Below are 16,025 nucleotides of genomic sequence, written 5' to 3' on the forward strand. Positions count from 1 at the left end.
CCTCCATTCTGGCTAGTGGGGGCTGGACAGCAAAAAATAAACATAATAAACTAGTTGATTTTGTAGTATGTTAGAAGGTGATAGAACTATTGAAAAAAGAGAGCGGAGCAGAATGAGGGGGGTCGGGGGTGCTGGTGGGACTGCAGACTGCCGTGTTAATGTGGGGACAAGGGGGCCTCGTTGAGAAGGTGAAGTTTGAACAAAGACTTGAGGAGGTGAGAGAAGTGACCAAATGAATACCTGAGGGGAGAGCATTCCAGATAGAGGGGACAGCTGGGCAAAGGCCCTGAAGCAGAAGCATGCCTGATGCATTGGAGGAACAGCCGGGGGCCCAGTGGAGTTGGAGAAGATGGCCTTTATAAGGACTGGATTTAACTTTGAGTGAAATAGAAAACCACTGTGAAGTTTTTGATCAGAGGAACACCTTGTGAAAAGATTCTGAGTTTCCACGGAATGCTGATACAGGGGGCCAGTTAGAAAGTAAAGGTTTGGGGATTGTGATGGCAAACCAGAGGCAAATGGGTGGGCTGGAGTAGAGGCTTTATGCTTTGCATAATGTCGCCTTGGGAGAAGCGTGAGAAGCTGCGGAAGGTGGACCCTGGCCTTGGGCCCACTCAGTGAGATAAAGGGGTGGGTTGCTGGGCCTGCGTAGACTAGGCCGGTGGGGCCCGACTGGGGGTCTGCGTCAGGCTGCACGCCCTGGCAGCACTGAGCTGTCTCAAGCACACTGGATGGGGAGGACAGAGACCATACACTCCAGGGTCTCACAAGCTGAGCAAGCTGCATAAATGGCCTGGCATCCAAGCCAGGAGGCAGGAACCACCTGCTCCCGAGTCAGAGAATCAGGCACGGGTCAAACTTGGTGAGAGGGACCCTCTAGCTTCTCCTATGTGAATTCCCAGCCACAACGCCAAACGAAATGGCCACTGTTGTTGGAACTGTAAGTGAGGGAGATCCCGGGAGTCTGCGTAGAACCAGTTGTGGACAACGGTAATGTTGCGGTGCCCGTTATGCGAAATGCAGGCCGTGGCAGTGTGATTGGTGTTCCTCTGTGCAGGGCTGTCCTGACTTCGTTATAAACCAAACCACACGGTTACAGGGGATTTCACAGTCTTAATCCCAGCTCCACGTCCTTCTGCTCCTACTTCTGCTCCTACTGTTCCTCCCCAGGAGAATTTAGTCTTCAGCGAGGAAGTCTTCTTCCTCAAGGGTCATCAGGACAGCGCACACTGAGGGGGAGAGGTACCCACGTCTCCACTGGCAGGCATTCCAGTCAGGGGCCTATCAGCTGCCTGGGGAGCCAGGCCCCAGGGATGAGGCTGTGCAGCCTTTCTCCAGGGACTTGGGGACGCTGCATGCTTGATGGTAAATGAAGAGATCAGGATCCCCCTGGGGGCAACAGGGTGATGCCAATTATGCTTATATATATGAATTGCAGTGTAGAAAGACATCTAAAAAAAACGACTGGTTATATTTCCAGGGCATGGTTTTAGCGGTGATATTTTTTTTCCTTATGATTCATGCATATGCCAAGCACGTATATACGTTTTTATACCCTTCAATTATCCTATAATCAGAGGAAAAAATGAAAATATTGTATTTATAATTATGATGGCAGAAAACTTAATTTCGTTTGGGAAAGAACTCCCTGAATGGCGGTTGAAAGGGGATGGGTCCCCAGGGAGGAGGCTCTGCCCCCTGGGTCCCTGAGAGGGTCAGACACCTCAGGGCCTGGAAGGGCTGGCAGTTGCTCAGAGGCCTGCAGTGGAGCCGTTGATCTCTGCCCCTCACTGCCTGGAAGGGACCCTGTGGTTCTGAAATCAATTTTGCATTTCTAATCTCATTGTCCCTGCACCTGGCAGGCTAAGCCTGGAGTGTATGGAACGAACACTAAGCTGATTAGAGTGAGTTGATTGGGTTTCAATACCTTCCCTGTTCGGGGAGGATTTCATTTCCTCTGAGGATGGACGGGCACTGAGGTTTCTCCCCTGGGGATTCTGCTCCCTGGATCACACATGCTGTTCCCTTCATTCAACCCACACCTGGCAGGTCATACCGCCTCACCCTCATCTCCAGAGGATAGCCTAGATCTTATTTATTTTCTTTTCATTTCTATCATCCAAGTCATTTATATTTAATGCATAAAATTTAAGACAAAAAAATCAGCAAAAAAGGACAAAAATTACCTATAGGCCCACCAACCAGAGATAACCAATATATTTTTGTCTCATACATAGATAAAAAAAATTGCCAAAATGAAGTAGCATCAAGCACACTGCTTGGGAATGTGGTTTGTCATGAAAGATACATTTTAAGTGCCTTTTCAAAAGTATTCAAGGCCTTTGTAGACGCTGGCATGGGCCAGCTACGTGGCATAAGGGTGTGGGTTACTGGGCCTGTGTAGACCAGGCTGGTGGGGTCATGGATATGTAGGTCTACACACGCATTTTCATGAGCACACACCATTCCATCGCAGGACTCAACCACATTTCCCCATCCCCCTGTGGTTGGATGACGCTTTTACAGCTTTCTGTCATTATCAACAATGCTGTGATGAACATCCCTGGACTCATCTTTGTCCTTTTCTTGTCGTTATTTGCTTAGGCCAAAATATACGAGATAAACTGCCAGTTTGAAGGGAAAGCAATCTTTTTAAGTATTTCTCTGTAAAACAGGTGAACTCTAAAGCCATGGGACACCCACTGCCTCCCCCCACTCCTCCTGCAAAGTCCAGAAGCTGAAGATGTTAAGAGTTGGCCTAGAAGAGCTCTAAGCCCCGCCCCACCCCACTCCTCCCCCACCAGACCCTCTGGTTCTGGTTTCTCTGTGAAGTCAGGGCTGGAGCCAGGATCTCTGGCTGTAAACCCTGTGATTGTTGTTCCATTGCCCCAGTCACCTCTCTTCCGGGTTTGAAGGGTCTTGAGTGTGTTCATGACGGGAGAGTGAATGGCCATGGAGAGGTGCTTTGGATAACAAGGCCCAGCACATGCTCTCTGAGGAGGTGATGTTTGGAGGAAGAAAGTATTTCATTATACTTCTCTGTTGATGTGTATTCCTCCCTTTGTTAGACAAGGACCATGCCTTGTTATGTGTGTCCCAGGGGTAAGTGCCTGCCTCATAGAGTGTTCAGTAGATGTGCATGGAATGAATGAATGAGCAAGTCAATGGAGGTGGTGGTCCCACCATTCTCTGCACTGTTCAGATGCGTGTAGATCTCTGAGTCCAGATCCAGGGAGGTGAGTGTCTTCCCAGGGCACCTCACCTTGTTACCTGAGAGTGAATAGGAGACCAGAGAGGTTAGCGAGCTCACTCTACTGCAGTGCAAGTCGAGGGGCAGAGCCCGGAGAACCTAGCACAGTGGCTAACAGCAGAGGCCTGAATTTGGCTCTGCTCTTTATCCACTCTGTGACTTTGGGCAAGTTATCCAACTCGCCGTGAGTCTGTTCTGAAATCTAGAAAATGGAGATAATAGCACCTATCTCACTGAGTTGTTGTAAGGGTTAAATTGAGATACGGTATGTAAAGAGCTTGGCGGGGAGGCGAGCTTGGCAAAGGCGAGCAGCTGCTGGCTGTCCCTGCAGTGCCCTAGGCGCCAGGGCCTGCTACTGGCTGAGAGAAATGGAGCGGCCGGCTGTCCCTTCAGGACTCTCCCAGGGGGTGGGGAGTGAGGGCCCGGCAGGAGGTGGAGATCTGGGCAAGACTTCAAGAGAGGGAGGACACAGCATGTGGGCACAATTCCTGCATCATTCCAGACTCTCACCCACGTCCTGACTTCTTTCAAAAAGAACTAACGTAAAAACAATATAAAGACATTAAAGGAAATTTTAGAGGAAAAAGAAATCACCAACGATCTCAGCATTCCAGCCCAATGATGTTATTTTTTTCTCTGTCCATTCCTTCCTGTTTGTCCAAATACATATCTATTTGATATTGCTGCACTTACAGTAATCTATTTTATATTTTGCAGGTCACTTAACATTTTTATCCTAGATGCTCCTTCATAATCCTACAGTCTTCATGCATAGAATTTTTAATGGGAGCCTGATCTTCCATCAAGTTGATGAACCATCATTGATTTATTCATTTTTTTATTGCTGACTATTTAGTTTGCTTCTTTTTGCTTTCAAAGATAAACATATAGGGGCCAGCCCAGTGGCGTAGCGGTTAAGTTAGTGTGCTCCACTTCAGCAGCCTGGGGTTCACGGGTTCGGATCCCAGGTGTGGACCTATACATGGCTCATCAAGCCATGCTGTGTCAGCGTCCCACATAGAAAATAAAGGAAGAATGGTGGAGATGTTGGCTCAGGAACAATCTTTCTCAAGCAAAAAGAGGAAGACTGGCAACAGATGTTAGCTCAGGGCCAATCTAGGATAAACACATATTTATTGATAGCTTTTTAATTCCTTATGGCTCTGTTGTTCCCTAGTGGAACAATTTACACTTTTTGAGCAGTGTGTGAGCAGCTCTCATCAATTCTGCAGAGAACTTTGCTGTTTGTTCACGTGGCTGAATCTTGTTAACTAAATCTGGTACCTCATAGTGTTTATTTACTGTTTAGTTTCCTCTTGAAATAAATTGAGTTCATATTCTTTGCTCTTTATCAGTCTCTATTAGCTCTTTATGAACCTAATCTTTTGTCTTATTTGCTGCAAGCTTTTTCTCCAGTCTGTCATCTTTTCTTTTTCTTTTTCAATTTACATTTTTAAAAAATTATAAAAGCAATACGTGTTCATGGTAGGATCTCTGAAAAATAGAGGAAAGTATTAAAATATATGTTACCGCTTAGAATTAACTTTTATTATCCTGTTTCAAAACCACGTGGAAAAAGATATTTTTGAGTTTATTGGGAAATGAGAATATGGACTGGTTATTAGATGATTTTAAGGGATTATTGTTAATTTTATTGGGTATGTCGTAGCAGGGTAAATATGTAATTTTTAGAATTAGCTTATCAGTTAAGATGCTTACTGGAGCATTTATAGGAAAATTGATGTGAAATCTCGGATTTGCTTTTAAAAACCCTAGGACAAGAAAAACAAGTAAAAGGTTGGGGAAAATTAGACAAAGCCATATTGGCAAAATGTTAATATTTGTTTAAACTGAGCAATGGATATATAGGTATTCATTTTATTATTCTAACTTTGCATATCTTTGAATTCTTCTGTGATGAAAAGTTTAAAAAGTTAGCTTCCCAGGAGGTCTTCCAGGTGCCCCGATCTAAAATTCCAACCTGTCTCCTTGACTCTCATTTTGTATTTCAAATCCCTGAGTTTTGTTTTTTCCTCAGCATTTTATTACTCCCTCCCCTACTAACTGGGCTCTTGTTTCATCTGCGTAGTTTGGCTTATTATCCCTCCCAGCTAGAAGGAACCTCCATCAGGACTTTGCTCTGTTTTGTTCACCTCGTGGTACAGTGGTTAAGTTCGCATGTTCCGCTTTGGCGGCCCGGGGTTCGCCAGTTCGGATCCTGGGTGCGGACATGGCATCACTTGGCACACCATGCTGTGTTAGGCGTCCCATGTATAAAGTAGAGGAAGATGGGCATAGATGTTAGCTCAGGGCCAGTCTTCCTCAGCAAAAAGAGGAGGATTGGCAGCAGTTAGCTCAGGGCTAATCTTCTTCAAAAAAAAGAGTGCCTGGAGACTCAGATAATTTTTGAATGAAAACAAAGTCACTGTTCACATTTTAAAATTACAGGTATTCATTTTAACTTTAAATTTAACCAAAGGAAAAAAGATACTGTAGCAGAAAGAAAGAATTACTGACCATCAGATTACAGTTCCTAAAAGACTCTTCTGAAGTCTAAGAAAACATATATGAAAACCATGTTGGAGGCATTTGATTCTTGTCTTTATTTTTTTTGCTCATTTCTTAGTCGACGTACGTTTAAGTTTCCAGACAGTGAAAGTTAGAAACTGCTTCATAAACGTCAGCATAAGTATCACTAATATTTAAAGAAACAAACAAACCTTATTTTTTATTTACACATACACCAAGAACAAAGTAGAAAATGTAGGCCTACTTTTAGAATGACTCTCTAGATAAAACAAATAGGCATAGACTGATCTGTGAGCAAAATAGCCTATAAAATATCCTAGCTGAGGAGACAAGCCACCTGTCATGAAGAAATGATTAGAGCTACTGTATTTCCTCTGTGGTTCCTTTTATTTCTTTTTTAAAGAAATCCATCACAGGCCTTCAATCTCCGGCCAGTCTGGAAACAGTTGTATCTCTGTAGACCCCGTCAAGAAGCAGGAGGAAAACTCCTTGCTTCCCAGTCACCAGCTTCTTCCACCTTCTTCCCCTGCCTCCCCGACCTTGGCCCAGCCAAGTTTCCCCAACGGGGGGTTCTGGCTTTGTCCTCCCGCCTCCCAGCCCACCCCCGGCTCCTTCCCTCACCAACACACTGGTTTCCAACTCTAAGGGTCGGGCTCACGTGAGAAGCTGTAGAAAGACACTACCCCTGCCTCCCTGGCCGTCTTTGCAGATCCTGACCCTGTAGGTCTGGGCGGAGGTTGGGAGTTTGTCTTTTTTGAATCCCTCTGTGTAATTCTGATAGGAGGTTTAGGAGCCACTCCATAGGTGTCTTCCATTCCTCGTTACATACCTCAGAACTGGCCACAATGTGTGGAAATTATAAGTGTTTAACAAATGAATGACATGAAGGAAAATTTTTTAAATTCCTTGTATATGTGTACAACAGTCAGTGTCGCCTCTTTTGAATCTCACAACTATGTTGTGAAGCAGAAGGTGAAGTGGATATTATTGTCTCCATCTCACAGAGGCCCAGAGAGGTGAAGGGACTCCCCCAAGGTGGCAGAAGGAGGGACCAGAGGCTGCCTCCTTCCACTACGCCAACTCCCAGAGGCTTAGGGCGAGGGGAAGAGTTTAAGGACGGGATAAGGAGTTCCCATCCCCATTACTCAGTGGGTAGAGGGGAGTGGAGAAAGGAGGGAAAAAAGAAGAAAAGAAAGAAGGGACCAGAAAAGAAGAAGTAGGGGAAGGTTAGAGGTGCCTAAAAGTGTGGAAAGGGAACAAGATGTCAAAAAAGCAAGACCCCAGTGCAGATGCCGGTGGAGACTAGACGTGATTATGGAGGAGGCAGAGCCAGAGGGGGAGGCAGGGGGAGCAGCACAGGTTCTAGAGAAAACAGTTCAGAGGGTGTTAGGCACAAAACCTGTTTCTGGGGAGCAGGCTTGTGCCACTGGTCCCTGAGTTTGATGTTCCCTTGGTGTCACAGCGCTGGGCCCAAAGTCCCTGCAGAAAACATATCTGTCTGCTGCGCGTGGCCTCGGCCCCTGGCCTCCTGCCCTAGGACTGTGTGTTTGGGCAGCAGCACTGCATTTTTAAAACAATTTTTAACTTGCACATTCTACCTGCAGAACCAGAATGTCTGGTCAAGACCAGTTATATAACATCCTCCACCTTCTGCGTGCCAAGGGCAACTGGAACTCTGTCCTCAGGCAGGTGTGGATTAAGCCTAGCCAGAGAGGGCAGGAGATAAAAAGATGGGGTCCCCTTCCTATCTGGAGGCCTGAGCCCCCACTTCAGGAGGGGGAAAGCTGAAGCTGAGTAGGGCAGGACCCACCCTGGGTCTTCTATCCAGGAGCCCTTAGAATGTAGCTTTGTTCTGTTTTAAGGATTCCTGAAGGATTTAGGCTAGAAGGAAGAAAGAACTCACATTGAGGATCTGCAAAATATGAACACGTTACCACGAAGGTGTAAAGTTTTCTTCCCTATTTATTTAAAGATTATCTCTGATGAATAATGTAGTCCTGCCCAGGGCAGGCGGATGGACTATATGACTTCTGGAAGGCTCTGTCTGGTTCCTGGCGTGCTGGGCAGGTCCCAGGCCAGGACAGCCTGGTCCTAGTACTGTGCTCTGCTGCGAACAAGACCAAACCTCAAAAAAGTTTTGCAGAGTTAAGATGAGGAGCTGAGCTCATTGCAGTCTCCACGGCTCCCCGGGGGCAGGCCTGAGCAGACAGAAGGAGGGAATGCAGACAGCCATCAGGGTGGCTGGAATGCATGTAACAGAAACAGCCCAGAGCCCACACAACCCAGAGCGGTGGGTGGGAGATGGAATCCCAGCAAGCCAGCACGGGCAGGGACAGCGGGGAGCAGCTGGTCCCACTCTCTCATTTTATAGACGGAAGCTGAGAAGTGACTCACCTGCTCACAGTCACGTAGAGAAGGGGTGGGGTGATGAGGCTGGTAGATTAGCGACAGGAAGTTAGTTCAAGTTCTTAAGGTCTTCCATGAGCTTCAGAATGGCGAAGGTGGGCCTAGCTCTGAAGGCTGCTAGGATGGGTTTGAGGGAGGGTTCGAGAAGTGCCTGCAGAGTTCTAAGCCCCGGGTCTGAAGCTAAGCCTTGGCTGCACGCCACAGATGGGAGGGCCTCTAAGAGGTGTGGAGGAAGAGTAATCAACGAGACTTAGAGATGGACCTCCTGGGGCCAAACCAGGGACCCAAAATGGCGGCTGAGATCTCCACCTCGACCTTTCTTCCCAGTCTCCCAAAGTTACCACCCAACCCTGCCAACTTTTCCATAATGCAGGAGCAAGACCCTGCCTGCTCGCCATTTGCCTCACCAGTCAACAGGCAACCCTGGAGGCCGCTCTGGGCTGCGCCGGACCTCCTTCCATTCATACCTGTTTCTTCCTCCCTCCCTCCCTTCTTTCCATTCACCTGGCTCCCAGACAGGCTGGATGCCTTTTCAGTGACAGTGTAAAAGTCCCATTGGTCACCTTTACCTTGCCGTAGATCAGCCCCCCACATTCACTTGGACACCTGCCACAGCCTCCTCCCTGGTCCCCTGCCTCCCACCTCTGCTCCTCCAGTTCTCCTTCACTTAGCTGGCAACTACGGAGTGTACTAAACCACAAACCTGGCCATCTCACTCCCCTGAAAGCTAGTCATGGCTCCCCAGAGCCTCCAAGATAAAGCACCAACTTCTGGGGAGAGCAAGCGAGTCCCTCAGGAGCTGGCCTTGCCCACTCCAGTGTCACATCTCACCCCCCCCCCCCCCCCCGCCGCTCCGTGCTTTGCTGTGCTGCTCCAGAGCCCACCAAGCCTTGTCCGCCTCTGGCTTTTGCACATACTTTTTCTTTGCCTGGGATGCTCTTCTACCCCCAGGTCCACGTGGGATATCTCCTACTCAGTCAAGTCTCAACCCGAAGCTGCTGCTTCTGGGAAGCCCTCTCTGATCTCCTCAGGCAGAAGCTGGCGTTTCTTTTCCTGAGCTCCTGCAACAGCCTGCACTTTCCTCTCTTGGCGCTCTCCATTCGCTAATCCCATTCGCCTGTTGGGCTAGGCAACCTCTAATAGGATGGTTCTCAATGATCCCTATCTCTTGGTATTTCTCCTGCGTAATGCCCTCCCCTTGAGGGTGAGTTGGGCTCATTGACTCCCTTCTAATGACAAGAATATGGTAGAAGTTAAGGGATGTCACTTCTAAGATTGGTTACAAAAAGACTGTGGCTTCTGATTCAGTTCCTCCCTCTCTCTCCCCCTCACTCTGAAGGAAGCAAACCACCATTTTGGAGTAGTTCTTTGGAGGGGCTCATGTGGCAGGGACCAGATGTCTCTAGCCAACAGTCAGCAAGGACTTGAGATAAGTCAGCTGCCACATGAGTGACTTGCAAGCAAATGCTCCCCAGTCAAGCCTCTGAGGTGACTGCCGGCCCAGTCACCACTTGGTTGGTTTTGTCATGGGACACTCTGAGTTAGAGGCCCCTGGATAAATGCACCCAGATTCCTGACCTGTAGAAGCCTTGAGATAACAAATGTTTGTTCTTTTCAGCCTCTAACTTTTGGGGTAATTTGTTACATGGCAACAGATAACCAGTCCACCTCTTCTCCATTGGCCTTGGAGCTCCTTGGGGACTGACTCGGTCATCTTTAGATCTGCTGGAGCAGCTCTCTGGGGACAAGGAGAAGATCCTATAAGTTTTGAGGAAGCAAAACCAAACAAAAGCAGAATGACAGGTTTCATACAACGGATCCAGAATCAGAATGACACCAGGCTTCTCAACAGCTGCCCTGGAAGCGAGAACACAATGGAACAAGATCTTCAAAATACTGAGGGAAAATGATATCCAGCCTCCAGCAATTACGAGTGAGAGCGAAACATTTTTGAGAGGATCTCAAAAATTTACCTCCCATGAACCACTTTCTCAGGAAGCTGCTTGAGGATGTGCACTGTCAAAACAAGAGAGTAAACCAAGAAAGAAGAAGGAACAGGATCCAGAAACCAAGAGCCAATAAAAGAAGGAGCAAAGGGACTGTCTAGTTGATGGTGAGGGGAGACCCCAGGATAACAGCTGGGGCCAAGGCCTGGAGGGGGCTCTGTCCAGGCTGGAGCAGACGCGAGGCTCTGGGACAGGCTGTTCAGGAAGATGCAACTGACAAGCCACCTAAGGTTTTGAACATATTGACCGGAGATTTACACACACGAGGGAGATTTTGGGGTTGAATTAGTAGCAAATACATAGAATACTTAGCAAATGAAAAAAGTAGGACAATTATTAACTCTAGCAAAAACCAAGTGTTGTGCAGGAAGAGTAGTTGTAGTATCCTGCACGAGCTGTGAATAGAGTTTACAAAGTCGAAAATATAAATAGTGAATATTGATCCAAACAAAATTACAACATAATTAAATGAGGAGGAAGGGGGTTGGGAAGTGTGCTGTGTGGTGGGGACACAGAGAGTGAAAATGAGCTAAATCCTAATCTTTCACAGTGAGAAGTCAATAGGTAAAGAACAAGCTGAAAATGTTGTAAGTAATTGCCTCAGGAGTGGGAAATGGGGTCTGAGTTGCAAAAGACAGTTGTTCTACATAACAAGTCTTACAGAACTATGTAACTCATTAAACGATGCGCAAGTATAACTTTATTAAAAATTAAACTTAAAAATCTACCACGATTTCTACATATAGAAGGTGCCCAGTGGGGCTGGCCCGGTGGTGTAATGGTTAAGTTTGCGTGTTCTGCTTCGGCAGCGCGGGGGTCCACCAGTTCGCATCCTGGGCATAGCCCTACACACCGCTCATCAGACCATGCTATGGCAGCATCCCAAATAGAAGAAGAACTAGAAGGACTTGCAACTAGGATGTACAACTATGTACTGGGGCTTTGGGGAGAAAAAAAAGATGAAGATTGGCAACAGATGTTAGCTCAGGGCCAATCTTCCTCAAATATGAAAAAGGAAGTTTCTCAGTAAATGTTAACTATTACAGATCCTTCTGGATGACATTATCAGACAGCTTGCTATTCTTACAGGTGGGTGTGATGTCTTAGGACAGTTGATTGCAAATGACAAAGCCTCACCTCAAACTAGTAAAAGCATAAAAGGAGATTGTACTGTGTCATGTCACAAACAAGTTTCAGTCATGGCTGGATCCAGGTGTTCACAAGGTGCCAGTAGAGATCTTTCTGCCTCCATTTCTTGGCTCTATTTCCTGTGTTGACTTCATTCTCAAGCATGTTCATCTCACTTGTTGGCAAGCTGGCCTCCAGCACCTCCAGGTTTCTATCCTACCAGCTTTGTGATCCTAATGAAAGGAGACAGTCTCTGCCTGGTAATTATGACAAAATGCCCGGGATAGACACTCATTGATCTGGCTTGGGCCGTGTGCCCATCCCTGAACAGGTTGGTGTGGGCAAAGGGATAGAGCACTCTGAGGGGCTAAGTCTGAGTCATTTGCCCACCCCTGGAACCATGGACAAAGTGGGGGTGGAGTGGTCTCACAAAGGAAATCTGGGTGCTGTTATTAGAAAAAGAGAGAATTAATGCTGCAAAATCAACAGTGTCCCCTCTGCTGAAGAATGAGACTGCTGCTTGCCATCATCAGTGCAGGAGCCACTGGTTAGGAATCTTCTGGAACACTATACAATTGGCCTATTTCCTCTCCTTCATGAGAGCCATTCAGCATTTAAAGACATGTCCCAGGTTCCCATGTCTTCTCATCTCCAGGGGAAATAAGCCTAGATCCCCTGATTTCCTTTCTTTCTTTCTTTTTTGTGAGAAAGATTGGCCCTGAGCTAACATCTGTGCCAATCTTCCTCGATTTTTTATGTGGGACACTGCCACAACATAGCTTGATGAGTGGTGTGTAGGTCCATGCCTGGGATCTGAACCTGTGAACCCTGGGCTGCTGAAGCAGAGTGTGCAAACTTAACCACTACTCCTCAGGGCCGCCCCCCACCCACCCCGATTTTCTTTGCATGACAGTTTCTGGACCCCTCACTTTCCTGGCTCTCTTTCCCTGGATGCTGAGTAGTGTCAAAACTCTAAAATGAGGTACTCAGAGCTGATTGAAGCTCCAGATGTGGCCTGACCAGCTCAGAGACCTACGGGGTGCTGGTCTCATTTCTCCTTGTCAGTGGAGCACCTTAAATGTGCACTAGCTTTTTTTAATGACTGCAATGCATTGTTGGCTCGTACTCAGCTGTGGCCAACACCTTTTATTATATGAGCTGTCATTAAGCCAGAGGTTCCCCATTCCACATTCATGCAGTTAGTTCTTTGAACCTAAATTAAAAACTTTGTCCTAGTTAAGTTTCAGTTTATAAAATGTGACCCATTATTGCAGTTCATTGAGATGTTTTTGAATATAGAGCCTGTCTTCAGTACTCACCATCTCTCCAGGTTTTGAATAATCCACGTATTTGATTGGCAGACACTCTCTTTATTTTTATCCAAGAGGATAATAAAATAAATTAGGGTCAAGGACGAAGCCCTCTGTCCCACTGCGCAAGCCCACAGGTCATGCCGGGATTGCCCAATCAGCCGTGGAGCAACCGGGCTGTGTTAGTTTCCTAGGGCCGCCAGAACATATTGCCACACATGGGTGGCTTGAAACAACAAAAATTCATTCTCTCCCAGTTCTGGAGGCCAGAAGTCCTAAGTCAAGGTATCGGCTGGGCCACGCTCCCTCCAAAGACTCTAGGGAAGAATCCTTCCTGGCATCTCCCTAACTGTTGTTGGTGGCCGGCAATCCTTGGCATCCTTGGCTTGTAGCTGCATCACTCCACGTCTGCCTCCATCTTCGCATGGCCTTCTTCTCTGTGTGTGTGTGTCTTCATTGTGTCTCTGTGCCCAAATTTCCCTCTTCTTATAAGGACGCCAGTCACTGGATTTAGGGCTCACCTTGATCCAGTAGGAGTTCGCCGTAACTAGATTACACCTGCAAAGACCCCATTTCCAAATAAGGTCACATTCGTAGGTACCGGGGTGAGGACTTGAACACATCTTTTTGGTGGACACACTTCAACCCACTAAACAAGCAGTATCAGTTTTCATCTCCCATGTCTCCTTCCTGACCTCCTGGCCCTGAAGAGCATCTCGCTCAGAAACCTGGCTGCAATCCAGGTGCCCACAGGATTCCGCATGCCCCGCCCCCAGCGTCAGTCAACCTGATCCACTAACCCAGTCTAGAGAGGTGGTTGCCACTTTTCAGAGCTTCTGACAGAATCTCCCCGTGAGGAGGAGGCCAGAGCCTCCCTGGTGTGGGGCGGGTGTAGGTGGAAGAGAGAGGCCATAGGGTGGCATGGTTAAGACCTCGGATTTGGGGACAAGACAGACCTGTGACTTTGGGCTGGCCTACTTAACCTTTCTTGCCGTCTCATTTTCTTCACTTGTAAAATGTGAGTAATAAAATTTACCATCCTTGTGAGGATCAAATGACAGCCCAGGGTGGCAGCAGCTGTTGTCCTTGCTGCTGCTGCTGCTCCGGCCCTTAGCTGCCTGGGATCATTTGAATCTAGATCTGAACCCAGATCCCCAGCGTCCCCCGGAGGCGAGTTTCCTAACCTCACCAAACCTGGTTCAGGTTGCCCCGAGAAACCTCTCGGGGTGGTGGGAACTCTGAGGACACCCAGCACAGAGCTGGAGTCACTGGAAAGCCATCATAAGTGTTTGCTTCTTGCCCTTCCCTCCTCCTGTGAACAGAGGAAGTAACGTTAGTCTGACATGACCTGCTCTCAGACTCAAGGCGGCTCCTTCGTGGCCACTCTCTTTTTTCTGTCCTTGGGGAGAGACATTGGATTTTATTTTGAGTCTGTCTTTATAGAGACTCTAAATTGTTTTTAAACACAAAATGCTACTTATAACTAGCATATGTATATCTCCGTCTACCAGGCCACTTAGTTCTTTGGGAAGCCCTCTGGAGTCACTATGTTTTTATGCCCATTTCACCCAGGCAATAACCAAAGGCAGGCAGTTAAAGAACAGCCCTACGGGCATGGAGTATCGAGGACTGGAGCAGGGCTTCATTCTCCTCAAACTCTAACCCTATGCTTTGCCTTTACCCCAATGGTTAGAGTTTTAAAAATAAGTTTAATTACATACATAAGTGAACTTTCTTTAAAAAATTAAAATATTACTGATAAATCTCAAGTTTCTTTCCCTGTGACCTTCACTCCCTGTCTCCCTCTCCACTCCCCAGGGGTAACTACTCTTTAGGGTTTGATACATATGCTCCAGAACTTTTAAGAATGTAGACATTTCCATTCCTTTATTTATATGTACACCTACACAAAACGGATTGTATTGTTTCTGTGGAAATGTTTTCGCATAGTTGGCATCCTGCACCACACGTGGTTTGGCAACTTGCACTTTTTTACTCCACAGCACATTTTGAGAGTCCTCCCTGTTTAAAACACATAAATCTGGTTTGTACCTTTGTTCCACTATCGATGCCATGCTTGACTGATCCCGCCCGGTCGAGAGCCCTGGGCACTTGCCCATTTCCCTCTGCTCCTGGGGGCTGGCGCCTTTGTTGAACAGGTGCTGAGCAGCCTTCCGGAAGCCTCCTGGACTCACAGACTTCCTCAGCTGGAAAGGCCAGAATCACGGGGAGTTCACTTTGAAAGCAGGGCCACCTGCAGACTCCAACTGTCTGGGTTCAAGATCAAGGACTTCCCCCAGGCCGCCTGCCCCCAGAGCAGGAAAAGTCCCCGCAGAGCCCCAGGAGCTTGCTGGGCCCTCAGTTCCTCCCTGCTGGGTCAGCCTTCCTCACCTCTGCCTGTCAAGAGGATCTGTTAACAGAAAAGGATAAAAAGAGAAGTAAAATAAACACGACAGATAGGCTATAGGTCATTGACTAAAATGGCAGCAATAAAACAAGAAAGACAAACAACTGGCTACAGTGTAAATACAAAAACAGAGAGAGATTAAACCTTTTTTGACTAGGCCTTGATCTAAATTAAGACTCACCAAGAACAAGGCCTGAGGCTGGAGGCGGGGAGCACTTCCCTGAGGGAGCACCTGGGCTGGGTTCCTCTTCAGCCGTAGTCCCTGTCAGGGCCCATCTCAGTGGACTCCCAGCCCTGAACTTCTTCCCGGTCAGCGGCTACCCATTTGAACCACCTGCGAAGATTTAAAAGAAACAAACAATTTCCCAGTGGTTGGGGGTAAATCAGTTGCGGGCTGGGGAGCTGTGAATTAACACTACATTGATCTGAAGGGTGTGCCGATTTCCATGGTGTAAATGCTCCCGCCATGGCCCATTTTAAGATGCTAACGGTTTACCAACTGGCTTGCAAATTAATTTATTCAGTACTCAAGACTGTAGTTTCGAAACGGCACTACCTTTAGAAACTCTTTGTAGCTTTTCTCACTTTCTAAGAATTTCCAATACACACCATGATCACTGAAAAACAGCCAATCAAAATTCAATGTTATTTATAGCCAGATAATTTATAAAGCAACTTTCTTTCAAAAAGTTTACAGCAAAAACACACAGCCACAGCGGGCTGTGGGAGTGTATTACTATGTTCGATGTGATGCGCAGGAAGCTTCCCGAGGAAGTATGCCCAGGGCCTACAGAGGGAAGAGAAGAGGAGGGGAGTCCAGCTTGTGGGGAGGTGGAGAGAGAAGCACCTGCTGACCGCAGGACTAGCGTTCACAGAGCACTTTCAGAGGGAATGAAGGAAGCTGAGATTCTGAGAGGTAAAGCAACTTGCTCAAGGTCACACAGCCAGGTCTCCACTCAGGACAACTGAAACCAGAACTATGCCTCTTT

At 47.3% G+C, this 16,025-nt stretch overlaps 1 long non-coding RNA gene across 1 annotated transcript; it reads right to left on the reverse strand.

Moving 5' to 3' along the window:
* Positions 1 to 12,441: 12,441 nt before the first annotated feature.
* On the reverse strand, positions 12,442 to 15,370 carry LOC106824427 (uncharacterized). The gene is made up of 5 exons (XR_011503208.1): positions 15,218 to 15,370; positions 15,021 to 15,039; positions 14,682 to 14,836; positions 13,824 to 13,941; positions 12,442 to 13,187 (listed from the first exon to the last, which is right to left on the reverse strand). It is a non-coding gene; the product is annotated as an uncharacterized lncRNA (long non-coding RNA).
* Positions 15,371 to 16,025: the final 655 nt, after the last annotated feature.

This window comes from Equus asinus, chromosome 5, assembly GCF_041296235.1.
Source record: "Equus asinus isolate D_3611 breed Donkey chromosome 5, EquAss-T2T_v2, whole genome shotgun sequence".
Classification (NCBI taxonomy): Eukaryota; Metazoa; Chordata; class Mammalia; order Perissodactyla; family Equidae; genus Equus; species Equus asinus.